General features: G+C 34.5%; 1 protein-coding gene across 1 annotated transcript in view; it reads left to right on the forward strand.

Annotated features, from left to right (window-relative positions):
• The first annotated feature begins 247 nt into the window (after positions 1-247).
• The window catches only part of LOC149779802 (low-density lipoprotein receptor-related protein 6-like), a 119,336-nt gene continuing 99,700 nt past the window's right edge, over positions 248-19,883 (forward strand). Inside the window, exons 1-2 of the mRNA XM_089936470.1 lie at positions 248-338; positions 2,538-2,666. The gene's annotated coding sequence lies outside the window, so the exon portion shown is untranslated. The remainder of the gene's footprint in view (positions 339-2,537; positions 2,667-19,883) is intronic.

Genomic DNA, 19,883 nt, shown 5'->3' on the forward strand with positions numbered 1-19,883 from the left:
AAAAGCTTTAAATAAACTTTGCATATTTCAAAATATTTTTGGAAATCCCCATTTTTTTCTTTTCTGAAGTTGGCATCTACTGAACAATGAAGTACAAGCTGGTCGTCACGGATGGATTTAATTATTTAATTGCGCAAGACCTCAACTAGGAAGTGTAGAACAGTGTAAAATGCAGATTGGTCAGGCATGAAAGCTTCAAATGTGTAAACAGGCAGTTATCTGATATTAGAGCTAACAGTCATTCCGACAATATTTCAAAATGAGGATCAACGCAAGTAACATTCTCTTCTGTTTATTGGTGATTACTTTCAAGATGGAAAGCACGACTGCTGAATCTGGTATGTACCTCTATGAATTCTATTATTTGTATCCTCTTTCTTATAGCTGCATGACTTTAGTCGGCTTTTTTACAGATCATACCAGTTAATTCTTGAATGCAGAATTACATTTGTTCGAATTACAACGATTTGGGCGTAAAAGATAAAATGATGTCTTTAAGTGATATTTTCGTTCTGTTCTTCTTGCAACATTTATTATTATTATTATTATTATTATTATTATTATTATTATTATTATTTGTAGTTGGAGTAGTAGTAATAGTAGTAGTAGTTCTAATTATATGCCTGTGTAACAAGATAACCGGGTTAGATTTTGGACTTATAACAACACTTTAGATGGTGACAAAAGTGCAATGTTTATTGATGAATGACTTGAATGGAAAAATGATTATGATTAATACATGCTTGTATAAGATCCAAATAATGGACAAAATAACACAATCTGCATGAACCTAATAATGTATTATAAATGTGGATACAAGTAAATGACCTTACACAGTACAAGGACAAAGGTTAATGATTCACAGTCATTTTACACGACGAAAAGATGGATGTGTTTTACTCAAATATTATAAATGATTCATGGTAATTTCACACGATGAAAAGAATGATGTGTTTTACTCAGATAGTAAAAATGATTTACTTTACTCATATAGTAAAATGTATTCACTCAAATAGTAAAAAATGAGGTACTTTACTAAAATAGTAAAATGATGAAACGATGTGTCAGATATCATACAAAATATCTGTACAGTTACAAATCACTAGGTATAGCAAACCCCAAAATTAGCCCACAGCTAAAAGATTACATGTAAGGAGTTACACAAAAGAGTCCGTCACCGTACTCCTTGGCAATCAGTCACACTGGTTAATCAAGCAGTCAGCATTACAGGTAGTCACCGACCACCATTAATTTCCTTGGTCAATCAAGCAATCAGCGCATAGAAATCGTCAGCAACGCCCGATCGCCTGCAACTCAACCAGCAACACACTGTTCAATCATCTATATGGCTGCTATGGTCAGCTTTACGACTGCTATGGTCAGTTCTATGGTCAGCTCTACAGTTGGTACCCCGTCCGCTCTGATCAGCTGAAAATAAATCTAACACCATGTGCTAAGAATGGCATGGGCATAAACAATAACACGTAGTGACGTTATATACGGTAAACTATACCAATTACATTATCGGCACAACATTACAAAGCAATAAACAGGTTCAAAGGTGAACCTACCCGTGTCCGATATGAATCCTATGGTACTAAAGGTTTCTTAATAAAATGCAACATTTTTGCTAATATAGATCTCATGTTAAATCACATTCAAGAATATAAACAATAGTTATAACATATAAGATGCATAAGAAATTAATAAATAACTTACGTACCTCTACACAGGGCTGTATTAAGATATTTGGGAGCCATGGGCACAGCCATCATAGAGGCCCACAGCTATTCTGCCTTGTCCATAAATATGGTTACAGTACTATTAACAACACTGCCTGTGAAATCAGACGATAACATACGGGGCCCTTTGAGCCTCGAGGGCCCTGCCTGTGAAATCAGACGATAATGTACGGGGCCCCTTGAGCCTCGGAGGCTTTGGGCACGTTGGATAATCGGCCATGCCTCTACAGTTGAAGATGTGCAAGTCGTTACGTAGACTGACTACTTGTTGTTGTTGAGTTTAATTATAGTGGCGTGCGCACAATTGTGCATGTGCCACTTTTTTCTGACTGCACCGCAGCCTGCTAGTTGTTCCTGGGGAAGGGAATAGTGCCACCTCCCCCAGGCTTTTATGGATTCAAGGAACCCTGATAGTTTGGCCTCAATCTGTGGGTCCATAAAGGTCCCTTACAGTTGAATGGTTGGCTGTCATTAGTGGGAAGGAGGGCTCGGGAACGGTCCTGCTTGCTTTACATCGCTGGTTTCTTGTTGCATTTGCCTGGTGTTTCTTGCGATTTTATTGTTTTCGATTTTTTTTTTCTTCTTTAAAATGTTCTAAAGGGGGGGATATTTTATGCTGTTTATAGAGGTTCTTAGTAGAAATCATGTTTGAAGAGAGATTTTCAAGGTTATTATGGTATTACTAGTCGAGGTGCTTCCTACGTTATGTTATTTATAAGTATTTAGATATTGCCTCTTTAAATTATTTATTAATTAATGTTTTTAGAGATTGAATGTTATTTATACTTTATTTAGCAAGAGACCGGAGTCCTAGCCGATTACACGGTTCGTTAAGGACATCTAGGACCGGAATCCTAGCTGATTGCTCGGTTCGTTAAAGACATCTAGGACATCCGATTTTGTGGTTTCCTTAGCTTTTTATAGGTAAGAGAATTATTTATTAATACTTTTATAAAATTGAATGATATGTTATGGGTTTTTATGTGGCGATAGTAATTATATTTTGTTCCTAAGTCCTGCTGAGTCTATGAATTGATTTATATTTTTATATGATGATTGTTTATTTTTTTAGATCCCATAAGTAAGTCTGGGTATGTGTGGGGTGATCCAATCTCTTTTTGGTTATTGATAAATATTTTCCGAGCCGGTTGATATTTTGGGCATATATTGAATACGTGGTGTAGATCTTCGGTGGTGTGGTAGTTAAAGCAGTTAATGGTTGCTGGTTCGGGTCCTATAAACCTTCCAAAACTGCTTGCTAGTTTAGTTTTTCCAGTTATTATCCTGTTTATGGTTTTATGTTCTAAATAGGTACCCTTGGGTAGCTGTATGTTCCTATCTACGTTTTTTTTTTTTTGTTTCATGGTGCTTTTTACCTTTTGTGGAGGAGTTCCACAAATCTTGCCATGTTTGGTCTATATATGTTTGTGCGAATCTTATCGCTTCTGTAGAGCTATAGTTAAGCTATAGTTAAGCTATAACTGATCACTGACAAGACGTTCCGTAATGTAAAGATTTCATCCTAAGGTGAGGCATTTATATACAATGTAGTCCTACATCGTCTGTGCGCTTGATAAATATCGGTTTTTTCCATCGAAAGCACTTCGCACGTTTGGCATTGGACGAACCGAACTCAATGATTCGAAATATTGTATAATATACATAAATCACCCTCGGGTATCGTTGTACAAAAAAAAAAAAAACAAATCCCGAGTACATGTATCTAATAAATAACAAAGGGATTTATACCATTCCGTGACAGCCTGACTGTTCTGTCTCTTTTGCGAACGTACCACATCTAATGGCCTAAGACGTCAACGATTTATGTAGTAGGTCTGGCTTTAAAGTTGCCTGTCTTAAATGTCAGATATCATTCTTAAAGCTACCACAATCATTGGTGCCATTTCCTTTCTAGTTTCCCAGGCCTGAATAATATAAATCTAAATACAGCTGCACGAGTTTTCCAGACGTTTATAATATAAAACCAAAACACGGCTGAAAGACCACATTTTCTAAAAACGGAAAGCAAGTTTCTATAATTTATATAATTTTAAAAGGATAATATTCCGAAGTCATGAATAATAGAGTGGAACTAATGTTCTGTGTAAAATGCTTGTGCACAAGTAAATAAATAAACAGCCGGTCTGATAGAATCATTCAAACTCAGTAACTTTTTCAAAAGTCATACATAATAAAAGTTTGAAGAATAAAATATTACAAATATAGTAAAAGACATACAGTATATATTCTTCTCTTTCTGTTGATATATTTGTTAAATGGCATTGAGATCTGTCTGCAATGTCAAATCATCATATTTATCAAATTGAGATCTGTCTGCAATGTCAAATCATCATATTTATCAAATTTGTATGACGTCATATGTAGCTACCCTACACATTTGTATGACGTCATATTTAGCTACCCCACAAATTTGTATGACGTCATATTTAGCTACCGTACAAATTTGTATAACGTCAACAATAATGTGCTACTAAGGGTATATTTAAACTTTTTTCTCAGGAATTATCAACAATGTCATCTAATGTGTTGTGTCCTTGGTGAAGCCACTTTACTCCGATTAACTTGTTACTAAATAATCTACTTGTGTTGATGTGCCCTAAAACACGAAAACAAAATATTAACCAGTTGAATTGTATCATGAAATAGCGCCGAAGTATATTCGGATATTTCGGACGTGATCGTTTAGCCTTCAAGGACAACATGCAGTCATGTTTCATATATATATATATATATATATATATATATATATATATATTATTACCAAAAATGTGAAATAAATCTTTTGATAATTTCTTTGTCTGATAAAGTAGATAAGTTTTTTTTTTTTATATTGTACATCTATTACATTTGTTGCGGATGAGGTCACATCTTTATTGTTTATATTCATCTCTACACGCAAGCGTGTTTATGACTGAATAGTCAGAACAAAGTCTGGATTTTTTATATCCACAATCCTCGAAAAGTTTGCCGAAGTTTCGTGTATTGATCAAGTATAACTTTACGTAATTTCAATATCTACCTCTGCGATAACTGCCCTCTCAAACTGAAGTTTGTGTGTGTGTGTGTGTGTGTGTGTGTGTATATGTGTGTGTGTGAGAGAGCGTGTGTGTGTGCATGTGTGTATGTATCTAAGAGTCAGAAAACATTGCTAAACCTCGACAGATGATCTTTAAAGTAATATTTTACTTAATTATTTTTTTTAAATCTCGATTTCTGTAAAGATACTGAGCTAGAGTTTTCTCCCTTTTAAAGCTGAATGAGAGTTCTAAAACGAGGAATAGTTCTGCGTAAAATCACACAAATGAAGAGAGTGTTTGTCTAAACCAAGACAGTAACTATTGCTTATGTAAAAAAATTTAACCTTGGACGCCCAGCACAGTACTGTTTACTGGAGGATCACGTGTTGTACATAACTGATCACGAAACTATCACTTAACAAACTGCTCAGTTTCAAGTTCTAGACTATGTGACATGACATGAACGTAGTTAATCTGTCTTTTCTATGTAGTCTCCGAAAAAGTTGTGTGACTCTCATAAAAAAAATATTCATAAAATTATCAAAGACATGGCTTTGGATACCATAATGGACTTGTGCTATATCTAATGGTAACTTCTTTATTGTAACATGTTATCAGAAGAGCTGGTGTAAAGCTAATTGATATACTAAATATTAGGGTAGATCAAATTGCGTTTCTCCCATGGCGTATGAATTCTCATATCGTTATGGTTTCAACAGAAGATTCTGCTATAACTGTCACAAATAATTTCCACTTACTAGTCATGAATAAAATAGGAAATAAAAAGCAAAAGGTTTTTTCATATGCACGCAAAATTTTCTAAATAAACAAACGTGTTCTCTCTGTGTGCCTTTCAAAATCAACAGTCCATAAAACATTCTCTCTCTCTCTCTCTCTCTCTCTCTCTCTCCACACCTAAAGGAAACACTAGATAAATATGTGTGGAAAAGAATTTGAGTTTGATGAGAACCTTGAATAGGAATTTACAATGAACCAAAAGATTTGTTATAATGATATATATATACAAGTTCATCACCGATGCAAAATTAAGATTAATAATGACCTGGATCAAATCTAATTACCTTGAAATGTTTTAATTGCTCGTTCAGATCTGTAATTTCGCTTAACATATTCCACACACGCTGCGACATCAACCTTTCGTTTGAAACTCAAACATAGCATTTATTGTCCAGTCAATAGTAAAAATTGAGGCTCATAAATAGAAATAAATTACCAATTTGCGAACAGATTGGGATATATTGCACAAAATACTCCAAGCTGAATGCAGTCAGCACGGATTCCCCTGCTTGTACAGGAAACAGGGTATATGCAATTTATCCTATCTTAATTGTTAGAACTGATTTGAGGTTTTATAAAGGATACTACATTCGTAAAAATTCATAGTTTAATAATAAGAATAATCCGGAGTACATAGACACTGCGTGTGCTCATTCTTCTGTATCTAGTTTCACCAAATATGTTTATATATCACTATTGTATTTTGATATTATGATTCATGGGACTGAATAATAAAAGTCTTGTTTTAGTTACTCACATTTCCTTCCGTAAGAAACAATGTGTTTAATATATATATATATATATATATATATATATATATATATATATATATATATATATATATATATATATATCTGCAATAAGAAACGATCGGTTATGTTTGCAGATTGAACATAGGTATTTTCTAAGACTGCAAAATTTCCATGCGTCCACTGCTTTGTTTTGTTTACAGCCTATACATATCTACAAAATAAATCGATAACGGCGTAAATGATCATGCATGTACATATTCCATGGAATATTCCTACACTGTTACACGATAGCAATGGTATATGTACATATTCCATGGAATATTTCAACACTGTTACACGATAGCAATGATATATGTACATATTCCATGGAATATTTCAACACTGTTACGCGATAGCACTGATATATGTACATATTCCATGGAATATGTCAACACTGTTACACGATAGCAATGATATATGTACATATTCCATTGAATATTTCTACACTGTTACACGATAGCAGTGACACAAAGTTGCAGATCACGTGACACAAAAACCGTACTGTAGATTTTCTGGCTAGGTGGTACAGACATACCAGTATTGCATTCCTTTTCAGCCACATCAGGACTCAAACACAGGTCATTCAGAAACATAACAATTATGTAGCTCATCTCGGGATCTATGATAACAATTGGATATAACAGGTAGAAGAGGTTTTTTCTTCGAAAGTATTATGCATTTTTTGCTCGAGGATATATATGTAGCAGCATGATACAGTATCACAAAATTGTTAAAGTCGTTTTGTTTAAATTGTCAAATGCATTCAACAGTGAACTCTTTACAAACGGAATCATGTTAAAATATTTCAAAATATATTTCTTTTTTGTTTTGATTTGGTTGATTTTTGACGGCACCTTTAACATCTTACTGACCATATCATGCCACGGAAATGGAAGCTTAGTTCCTTTCGCAAGGACCCACTGATGCAACTGACTAGAGCTGGTCTTGGTAGGTAACGAACCAGCGATATTATATTACAAATCCGATGTTCTACCAACTGAGATACCGCGGCTTCCGTTTAAACTAGATATACGCTCCATGCAATTACGATGTCACTATCATACGAAGCGTGTTAATTTACAACCAGTCAAGATTGAATTAAATTGCTTCTAGTCCGTAAACCTATATAATTTGTCAATTAAAGTACATGAAAGGATTCATGGACGACTCGCTTTAGCTGGCTCTTTTTAAACATGCCAAACCAAATCTAAATTGACAGGCTGCTTTGCTCAGTTTCTATTTGTTCAGTAAAATTTTTCGGATTTATATTGTAGTTCTGTGTACGTGTGGAAATAATCAATGCAGCTTACGTTTTCCATTGCTAAAATAAGACGAAAGGCTTTTTTGGCAAGAATAATTAACTCTCTTTGGTGAGGAGTCGCCTCAGTTTTAATTTCTTTCACTTGCAAAGGCAAACACAATTTTACATCAATCTGATTTTGTATTTGTGATAAGAAAAACAAGAATTCGATTAAGATATAAACAAAAAAACAGAACTTGCTTGTTCTTATGGAAGATGAGATACATCTTGTTTTTTCAAAAGAAAAGTAAATCTTACTGTTTTAGTTTTGTGCATATTAACATTGATACATTATGAGTGTATGATGAATTGCTAGTAGAAAGATAGCAATTGAAAAGTAGTAGAACACATCTGTAGTTGTGCTCAGATCTCACAAAACACGTGGTAATAGTCTCTTGATTTCTACAAAGTAGAAAATTAAGCCAGAAAGAAGAAATAAAGAATGGATGAAATAGGAAATGTTGAAAATATTAAAAGTACCGACCAAACGAAATAAAGAAACAGATAAATAATTGAAAAAAGCCAAGGAATTATTTGACAATTTAGCTTTGAGTCAGTAAGAACCAAAATAAATATTTTGTTTTCCATTACTACATTTACTGTATGCTTGCTAGTTTAAGATACTCTCCAAAAATTTGGATATAACAAACACAACTGTTTTTTTTATTGAGACTGGTACCATCTACAAGTTTTCAAAAAATATATTTGTTTTCCAATTAGGTCTAGATCAAAGTGTCAGATTTAACTCTAATGCTGTAAAATGGAGGAAAGCAATGGTTATCGTTTTTTTTATTTGATTGCACTGTAAATATTTTATTGCTATGCTCCTTTTCAGCAATGATGATGATGATGATGATGGTTGTGGTGGTGGTGGTATTTATGATGATGATGATGGTTGTGGTGGTGGTGGTATTTATGATGATGATGATGGTTGTGGTGGTGGTGGTATTTATGATGATGATGATGATGATGATTAGTAGTTGTAGTCGTCGTCGTCGTCGTCGTAGTAGTAGTAGTAGTAGCAGTAAACCTTATGGATGAAGACGTTTAAACTGCATTTAATTAGAATGACGCAAAACCAAATACGTACAAATGTTTCTAAATTTGTAGTTTCGCTTAACTTGAACTGTTCTCTACCAAGATGAAAAAGGACCGTGGACTATCTTAAGTGTTGTATCAACATGTTGTACTGGCTCATTTACCATTCATAGGTTGGACTTTCCTGTTCCATTTCAAAGGTAAAAGAAACAAAAAAACATTCATCTTCATGGCATTACAAGATAGTTTTCCCATCCTAATATGCAAATTCACAGACCTCTCACCTTCTGATCAATCAGTTACAGCTTAGATGATGTAGTTTTATTATAAAAGCGAACAAGAAAGAAAGAAAAAAGAATGGAATGGATAAAACGTAACGTTAAGTCATGATTATTGCAAATTTAGTAAGCACGTTATTATCTCAAAGCTGTAGGGACAAAATAGTTTATTTTGTATGTCCGGTGCACACTCCCGCTGAAAGCACGATTCCACAACAGGAACCGTATTGGCTTAAATGGTTTTATGGTGCTGGACTCGGATCGGAAATGGTGCGGCTTCAAATAATACCTCTGTATCGACACGGGTCAGCTACATTGGAGCTTCCTATGATAAGATAATTTGCTCTAATTTCCTAAATGCTAAATATACTAATTGTCTCTCTGTACCGTACAATACTAAACCAAAAGCTAATCATATTTACTTTGGAATATTTTTCATTCATATTTTAAAATATGAGTCGGGGATATAAGTGTGACATCCGTGTCCATGTCTTTGACTGTCATTTCCTAAATAGTATGGTGAAAATTTAATAGTGTTTGTATTTCAGTAAACTGATGTTATAACGTCCAAGCCAATTTCCAATCATTTTATGTGGTAATGAACATGTGTCGTTTTAAGGTTGTTTTCTTATATTAGGAAAAAGTGGTCATTGTCTTACCGTTGGCAAGCCAATGTATGAGTTAGATGAATGCGTCAGGAATAAAAATCGTACTTCATACGTTATGCTATCATAATTATATCTTAATCAATTGCATATTTTCCTGCAGATAAAACTCATTATATGAACATGACACTGGATAATTTTTTATGTTAGTCTTTGACTTATTCAAGGTGAAAATATAATCTCAAGAAATGAGAATGTCCATGTAAAAACAATATATCGAGGAAATACCCAAACTTTTTTCCAGGAATGTCCTATCAAGGCAGAAGCTGAATATTTCGACCCGGGTGTTTATATTCATCACTATTATGTTGGGACCCCGACGTTTCCCCTGCAATAATGTTGTTTTCATGACAGTTGGCTCTATACGTTTGCACATGTCAGCTATCTAGGAGAAGATTATTTTTAGTGCATGACAATATGTTAAATTTTACTTTGAAATAATAAATATTTGTGTTCATCGATATATATATATATATATATATATATATATATATATATATATATATATATATATATATCATGGTACAACAAAGGATTGATGGAAATAAACTATGCTGCCGAATTGACTTTAATTCAACTTTTGGCCCTAATTTACAATAAAACGTATTTCACAGTTATTTGTACATTGCCATGGAAACAGCCATATAAATTGTTGCTAATTAGGCCTAAATTTGACAAAGGTTTGTTTTGCGAGTAACTATTTTCTCATTTCTAGGAGCAACAAAATAGTTACGTCATTATTGATATCAATTTTTAAAACATTTTTCAAAAGATGAATAACTATACAAATGTACCAATGCAAACTTAAGATACTGACAATTTTCAGAAGCAAGGAATGCAAAGACTTGACGTGAACGTCAGAGTATAAATACGAAGTCCAGGATTGACTATACAGGCATAGTACTTAGTTCATTATTGAAGTATCAGATTAAAAGAGAAATTAGAGATCTGATGTAATCTTTGCATTCATTATCTTGACTATAAGATGAAAATGGTGGAATAATAGGGATCAAGAGTTTAAATTCCTTGTTGCTACATTTGGTTACAGGACAAATAAAAGTCTAAACAAAAGAACTATCCAGTTATTGCTAGTATTATTTTGTATGGGTGACATGAAATGCACGTAAATTATTTGGATTATGTGCATCTCGGGACGGTGCCACATATTTAAGATAACCGAACGAAGGTCACTTTTACTGTCATTAGATAAGCTTTTGGGTTTATCCCATGATACAGTTTCAAGCAGTCGAGAGACAAGGATGCAGTTGTTGGCACGAGGACAGCAAATCCGCGAGTTAAAACGTCCAAAGGCTCAGACCCGGCCATAGGGCAAGGCGAACGAGGCAACCGCCTTGGGCCCCGAGGTTCTCTGAAATGCATTGTTTTGCTTCGGGCACCGCAATCATCGCCTGCTGCCTTGGGCCCCGCACATCCTAGGCCGGGGCTGCAGAGGCTTTGATAGAAATTTACCTCAAACGACCTGGGAAAGAAAAAGCAATTTGCTTACCTGAGGTAATTAGATTGTCTAGTTACGTGTGTTCGGTATTAGTTCTTCTTCTCTTATATGATTTAAAGCCACTTTGTTAATCATTGTGTCAGTGGACAATCAAATATTATTAAATACAAGGTGGACTTATAATACACAATTTACACGGTTTTTGTGCTACCTTGTAAAAGAATGTACAGGTGATTGTTCTAATGTACCATTTACACAGGAGTTGTGGTGTATAACAGTGTGAAGTTCAGAAAAATAAATAAGGTCCAACTTTTTGATTTTAGGAAATGGATTCATCCCATATATACATGGAATAATTCTTTGATAGCTTAGATACAGATGACATAGACTACAATATACATGGGTCACTCTTTGACAACTTAGGTACCGATGACATAGACTGCAATATACAAGGATCACTCTTTGACAGCTTTAGAACAGATGACATATAATACACTATACATTGATCACTCTTTGTCATCGTAGGTACAGAGGACATAAACTACATATTAATTACACTTTGACAAATTAGGCACAGATGACAGACTACAATATACATGGATGACTCTTTGACAACTTAGGTAGAGATGACATAGACTACAATATACATGGATCACTCTCTTACAACTTAGGTGCAAATAACATAGGCTACAAAATACATTGATCACTCTTTGACAACTTAGGTATAGACGCCATAGCCTAAAAAAGACATGGATCACTTTTTGGTAACTTAGGTAAACATGGCATAGACTACAATATACATGGATCACTCTTTGACAACTTAGGTGCAGGTGACATAGACTACAATATAAACGGATCACTCGTTGACCACGTAGGTACAGATGACATTGACTACAATATACATAGGTCACTCTTTGACAACTTAGGTACAGATGACATAGACTACATAATACATGGTGCACTCTTTGACAACTTAGGTACAGATGACAGACAACAATATATATGGATCACTCATTGACAACTTAGGTACAGATGTTATAGACTACAATATACATGGATCACTCTTTGACAACTTAGGTACAGATGACAGACTACAATACACATGGATCACTCTTTGACAACTTAGGTACAGATTGTATAGACTACTATATACATGGATCACTCTTTGATAACTTAGGTACAGATGACATATACTACAATATGCATGAATCACTCTTTGACAACGTAGGTACAGAGGACATAAACTACAATATACATTGGTTACTCTTTCACAACTTAGTTACAGATGACATAGACTACAATATACAAGGATCAATCTTTGACAATTTAGGTTCAGATGACATAGCCTACAATATACATTAATGACTCTTTGGCAGCTTAGGTATAGATGACATAGACTACGGTATAGAGGGATATCTCTTTGACAATGTGGGTACAGTTGACTTAAGCTACAATATACATACACCACATTATTACAACTTAGGTACAGATGACATAGACTACAATATACATGGTTCAAACTTTGACAAGTTAGGTAGAGATGACATAGACTACAACATACATGGATCACTCTTTGACAACTTAGGTACAGATGACATAGCCTGGATAATACATGGATCACTCTTTGACAATTTAGGTACAGATGACAGAGACTACAATATGCATGGATCACTCTTTGACAACTTAGGTACAGATTACATATACTACACTATACAGGGATCACTCTTTGATAACGTGGGTACAGATAACATAAACTACAATACACATGGATCACTCTTTGACAACTTAGGTACAGATGACATAGACTATAATATACATGGATCATTCTTTGACAACTTAGGTACAGATGACATAGACTATAATATACATGAATCACTCACTGACAACTTAGGTACAGATGACATATACTACATATACATGGAACACTCTTTGACAGCATAGATACAGATGAAATAGACAACAATATACATGGACCACTCTTTGACATCTTAGGTGCAGATTACATAGACTATAATATACATGGATCATTCGTTGACAACTTATGTACAGAAGACATAGACTATACTATACATGGATCACTCATTGACAAATTAGGTACAGATGATATAGCATAAACTATACACGAATCACTCATTGACAACTTAGGTACAGATGACATAGACTTCAATATACATGGATCACTCTTTGACAACCTAGGTACAGATGACATAGACTACAAAATATCATTGCAAAATACTTGTGATTTATGTAGATCTATTATTCAAACGACTGTGTTGTTAAAATCTTGCTACTCTTTATGGTTTGGACAAAAAGTTGAAGACTGGGTTAAAACAAATAATACTGCCTATGGGATGCACATCCGACTCTAATTAAAATTTGTGCACATCTTCTCTAGTCCACTGTTACAAATTGAATAATACAGAGATTGGGTCAAAAATACGTGTCATTAACCTAGAATTGTATGCATCCAGTAATCATCCCTTCTCATCAATATCACGTCAATGGAATGTTTAATACTGAAACTGAGTGTTAACATGGGTTGTCTACCCTAACCGATATCAAACCATGTGACAAACACGCAATAGGACATTTTGTGTTGCAAAATGATTTGGTGTGTAAAATGTTCTATTTATTCTGAAAAACATTTGCTCTTTAATTTGTAATTTTTAAGAAACAATCTACTTTTAAATGTTAATGGTTGCAGAACTACGTTTGGGGCACTTTTTGCGCACAACAAATGACATTGACGCAGTATAAGACTGAACGAACGAAATTAGTCTTTCTTTTTCTTTAAAACAAACTTTCAATTTAAATAAAACTATGTGATAATCATAATCACAATTGGTTATTGATTTAATATTAAATGTATGAATCGCCTTGAATAATGTCCAACTTTTGTTCATTAAAACTAGCAAAAGTTAGGCATAATTCAAAAGTGGGTGTAGGTATTATTATCCAACATTATCTTACCATGTAAGAAATATGGTAAAGTTTTGTATTGTATAAAAAATAATGGAAAGAGAAAGTGTGTGTGTGTCTGTGTGTGCATGACAGTAAATATAAAGTCAGAGTAGACGCACGTTTGGTCAAGGAAAAGCTTATGTATGTTTATTTCAATAATTAACAAGTGCATAACGGTCATAACTGAAAAGTTATTGCTAAATATGACATGTCTTTACGTAGAAAATTTCAATTAGGCGTTTAAACCCTTCTAATTCTAATTACGATTCTCATTTTCTATGTTTTTCTTTCAAGATCAACCTGCAGATATGTTTAATGTTGTGTTTAGCAATACATTAAGTGGAAACATTTGGATTATTTATCGGAAGTACAAAGTGCTCATTGGACCAAAATGTTTCTGAGACTATTGTGAATTTATTCAAAGCAGTCCTGTACAATGCTGTTGTGATACATCAGGACTGTTGGCAGACATGTATATAAAAAAATATGGAATTCACTGAGAAAATTGGATTCTTTAGGACTTGTGTTAGAACTGTTGGAAATAATTTAAATTGAATTCAAAATACTGTACTGTCCTCTTAAACTTTCATTTTTTTTAACATAGAGAAGTAAATTATACAAAACTTGATGATTAACGTCTCTGGCATAGAACCTGACCTACTGGCTGTTTAGGATTCCTGATTAATGACTATTTATAGTACAAATGTTCTAACATTAGTCCTCTTTGTTGGTTAATGGTCGCTACTAACGCCCTATCATTACGTTCTACATTTATTGTGTCAATATATTGTTTCATTAGCTGTTACTTGCACTGTTATTATTAATTACTTTTGCATAAGTCGGGCAGTTCGGTACAAATCACGATTAACATATATGAACCGATGGCATGGGTATCAGGCAAACAGGGTCAGGTGCTGACGTTAGGTTTTGTGTTATGTCTTTGTTATAACCATGGTGTTCTTATTTATCAGGTAGTCATTGTCACATATTGAATGTACTATATACCTATGTACCAAAATATGCCTGTTAAGAGTCCCGTTTTTATAACAATTCTTGAATTACGCTCTGATTAATGACAGCTTCGTATTAATTCTTACAAGTTCTGTAAACTAAAGTCCATTATTTAATGATATACGCAAGGTGGTGTACAAGAAATGCTAATTTCCGAAATATATGATTTTCTGAATATGTTCACATAAACAAACGGTCCTCATAGCGCCTTTCAGCACATTCCATTTATAATGGGGAAAAACCCACAAAAACTCGCTTATTTGTTAACTTTTAGTTGTTTTAACAGGCTATAGGTACTACATATGTAATAAAGGAAAGTGAACCATCCAGTTAAGTCACGTTATTTCCCTAAGATACACCAGTGAAAATTCAAAAGATATTTCTAATATTGTGCATTACATTCTAAATAATCCTAAAGATCTGACCACAACTCCAACGATATAGAATGCTCCGAAATAATTCCAATACCTTTAATGTTTCATTATAACATAATGATATTATCCCGAATGACTTTGAATTAATTAGCAAACACCAAGAAATGTATTAATCCAAAAGTCAAATGAGCGCTCTAGTAATTCCAATGAATATTCCAAATAAATAATTCCCCTTGAATTATATATGTTATCAACAGCACAACTGTGCAAATAGATTACTACAGACTGACCTAAAACAGGAATTACTTATCAGCTTACCAAATTCATAATTATACACATTTTCACTTGACCTACGTCTTAATATCACTCCACTGGAAACACCAAGTCTAATCGTAAGAAAGACTGGCTTTAAAATGATACGTTCTGTTTACAACTTACTATAATGGATACAAGTTAACTATGTAAAACGTCTGTTTACAACTAGAAATCATGAACAAAAGTTAAAATCACAATATAAACTAAATATGCATATAAATAACAATATATACGTTTCGCAAAGATGCAGTCAGCCCGCTGTTATTAATTGAAAATGGATAGTTGTAATTTCGTAATATTGTAAAAAGATTGGATCAGACTGTACGGTTACGAATAGAAAGGAATCATTTTTAAAAAAAAATTGTCTTTTAAGATCAATATTATCTTATACCTCTTGAGATCGCTGTTTCTATTTACTGTTATATTATTATATAAATACAGCCACCCAATGACCTTATATTTCGCATTTATGCTTTCCTTGCAAAGTTCGGTCTCTTAAAAATGTTTCTAATTGTTTCTCAGAATATTTAGGACATTTCATACAATTGTTATTTTACGAATAGTTCCTACGGCTATTAGTATCATTTATCTACGCAAGGCTGTTTGATGCCTCTCTAACACGTATTGTATAACTGAATGAATGAATGAATGGATGAATGAATATATTCTTGTAGGAAGATATCATGAGCATCATCTACATAGAGCACAACTATTCGCAAGTGAATATCATTGTGAAGTTCTATGTGACCCACTGTTATGCGTTGGGGTGGGATGCTCCCAATATTTATGTGAATTACTGTGGAATTCCCACCCTGGCTCGTTTGTACGAATTGAAATTAGTAATAAAGAGAAGTAAAGCTCCGAGCCCCCAGTCAGCAATTCCGACAATTAAATTATTAAGAACACAAAGGTGAAATTCAAAAGAATATCAATTTAATACAAATTAAACGATATTAATTTCTCAACCAATCTTCTTCCTCCCGACAATGTAACGACCTATTTCATCACGTGATTTTAGTGTGAGATGGCTTTCCCCTGTACTTGATTTCTACTCATCTGTGTTTACTCCACCTATTCCTTTCCTCCTTCCGGCGTTCTCCGTACTCCGAAATTCTTCCTATCCTCTTTCCCTTTTGTCTCCTATTTCCTTCTCCTTCTCTCTCTCTCTTTCTCCAGCAACGAGGCTTGTTCTCCGCCTACTTCTATCCTGTCTCTCTGAGACTCGGGACTTGTCTACCCGGTAGTTCTGTCCCCATAAGCTTCCTTTACGAAGCTGTCTGTCCTTGAATGTACCAAGGTTTTTCCCGCCAAATCACGAGTGTCTCCCGGAGTTATTGCTACAACTTGTCAGCACGATGCTTCACAATGACTAATTCGTTCCCAGCCCAAATGACTGTTAACTTCTGGTTCGAATTGATGGCCCCACCCTTCCTCAGTTTCGTTTTTATATCAATTCTACCCCAGTCGGTTCAATTTAACAGACGAGCCTCAGGTCATCGGTCAAAGCGGGGAGATTTACAACCGCATCGAGGGTCCTTTGTTCTTAGAACAAAGCTTCTATCGTCTACATGCGAGTTTTGACAACTAACGAAGGGAGCTCTTCTACAAACACAAATCGCCACGTCAGTACAGGGTCGACATACTCATGGGCGCTAACCCATTCCTTTGTTCCTGACTTACGTAATCGCGGACAGGCAAACGTGACAATCATTTATTGTACATTCTTCCACAGTGGTCAAGCAAATGTCTGTACAATTTTGGCGATCGATTTGTTGGATATAATTGCACTGAGCTGATCCATGGATCATTCGATTGGTTGGATATAAACTTGCACTGGGCTGATCTATGGATCGACTGGATGGATATAAGCTTGCACTGGGCTGATCTATGGATCGATTGGTTGGAGATAAGCTTGCAATGGGCTGATCTATGGATCGATTGGATGGATATAAACTTGCAGTGGGCTGATTCATGGATCGATTGGTTGGATATAAACTTGCACTGGGCTGATCTACGGATGGATAGGGTTTTGAGAACTTGACTTCTGGAAACACTCTTTTTATTGGCTACATTTTCAACTTTATATACACAGTGGTATGGATAAAATGAAAATTGTAAACTTGGGGCACATAGACAACATCCTTAAATTCAACTATCAAGCATCAATACATTCGTATTATCATCTCCGTTTAAGTAGCGATGCCATAGTCATTTTACGGATAGGCATACTTGCACAGGGATCATTTTATCCCTGTATTCGCTGTTGAGCCTGGATAGTAAATTCAGCAAACTGATATAATTCGACTAAAAGTTGACCAAGTAATAAACCTCTTCTGAACAAATACGGAAATTCCAATCCGGGAAAACGGTTCAACACTTTTCCCACCCCCCTTGCATGACTGCTATAGTTTTTTTTATTTTCCTCCGCTTGGTATTGTTCTCTCTATCGAGTACTCAGATGTTATTCCAAGAAATGGTATGCCTTGCTTCTCTGCAGTGTTCACTAACTGCTGTCAGGGATTCTTTGTTGGTGTACAAGCGTTCTTTAAGGTGGAATACACTCCTTTCCTGGGACATTATTTGGTTTCGTTCTGCCTTCAATATTGATCTATTTATTAATCAGTCAAAACATCTTTACTCCTTTGAAACTTTCCTTCTTTAGTCAGGATGAAAATCAGTCTGCGAGAGCTCAGTTATGATATTTGTTAAACACGCCGTCTTAGTACCTTTCTCTGCGTCACCGACGATAAATAAATAAGTTCAAACTATAGCAACCTCGTTTGGAATGTTTCAAAACTATTTATCTTCTTATAATATTTTTTCAGCAATTTCATAAGTGTTATAGTGGTGGAAGTTCTCTTTTAATCGGTTATATAGTCAGTACAGTGTCATGTATACTTCATTTAAATTGTGTGCTTGACTTTTGTCCGTCATCAACGGTTGTGGATATAATTTTTTATATACCTGATTTCTGTCATGATTCTATGTGGTTAGCAAAATGTTTATTAGAATCTGAAATCTAGTTCTAACCGTGCGTACGTGTTAGTGCAAGTTTCCTTTAGAAATGATTAGTTTTCCAGAATATTCTATTGTGTCCTAGGTCACTTGAGGATTTGTATACATAGAGGCTAATAAACAAATAATTAATTGCTATTTCAATATCATGTTGAAATAAATTTCAGTAGTGTCAAACTATAATTTCAGAGTCATAATTTATTTCAATGTTTAGTTGGACGTACAAAGTGCTCACAGACATTGGGACTAACACATTACTTTGTCGTGAACATATTCGACACCACGTTCGGACATTCACGACTATTGGAACATCATGACATTCAAGATTATGATCACATCAGGACATTCCAGACTATTTAAATTCATTCAGAGCATTTGGTAGGAAATTACAGAAGTGATCTTTAAAAGACCATATGGGAATGGAACTAATAAAGCTTCAGCTTCAGAAGTAAATGATGGAGATGTTTAGAGATTAGAACGAAGAGCAATTACAGAGAGAGAGAGAGAGAGAGAGAGAGAGAGAGAGAGAGAGAGAGAGAGATGCAATATTGATCAAATTGCACAAATCTGTAATTGGTTAAGCTTAGTATTCAGCTTCAGTATGACCTAAATCTGAAACATCAGTGTGCAACGAAGTGACAAACACGGATCAAATTTACAGAAACAATGTCAGATGCTATACAAATAAGTTATTATTTTCTTGTCATACAAGGTTATCATATACAAGGCTGAAATTATTTTAAAGACGGAAAAGAACGAGCAATAAAGAGGAGTACTACGATGAATTGTTAAGCTGTTGCGAGTTTAAAATAGTATGAAATTCAGTAGGTGAGCGAAGACAAGTGTATACTTATTAGTGTAATAAAAACATAGTAGTAATGCAATTAAAGAAGTACATCGCTGGTAATCAGCAACCTGCGCTGTGCATGAATCTGTGATCATTAAAAGATATAATGCAGTTATAAAAAGTACATCGCTTGTAATCAACAACCTCTGTTGTGTATGAATCGGCGATCATTTAAAGATATAATGGAATTAAAAAAGCACATCGCCTGTAATCAACAACCTGCGCTGTGTATGAATCTGTGATCATTAAAAGAG

Source organism: Sinohyriopsis cumingii, chromosome 16 (genome assembly GCF_028554795.1).
Source record: "Sinohyriopsis cumingii isolate HCF-2022 chromosome 16, ASM2855479v2, whole genome shotgun sequence".
Lineage (NCBI taxonomy): Eukaryota > Metazoa > Mollusca > Bivalvia > Unionida > Unionidae > Sinohyriopsis > Sinohyriopsis cumingii.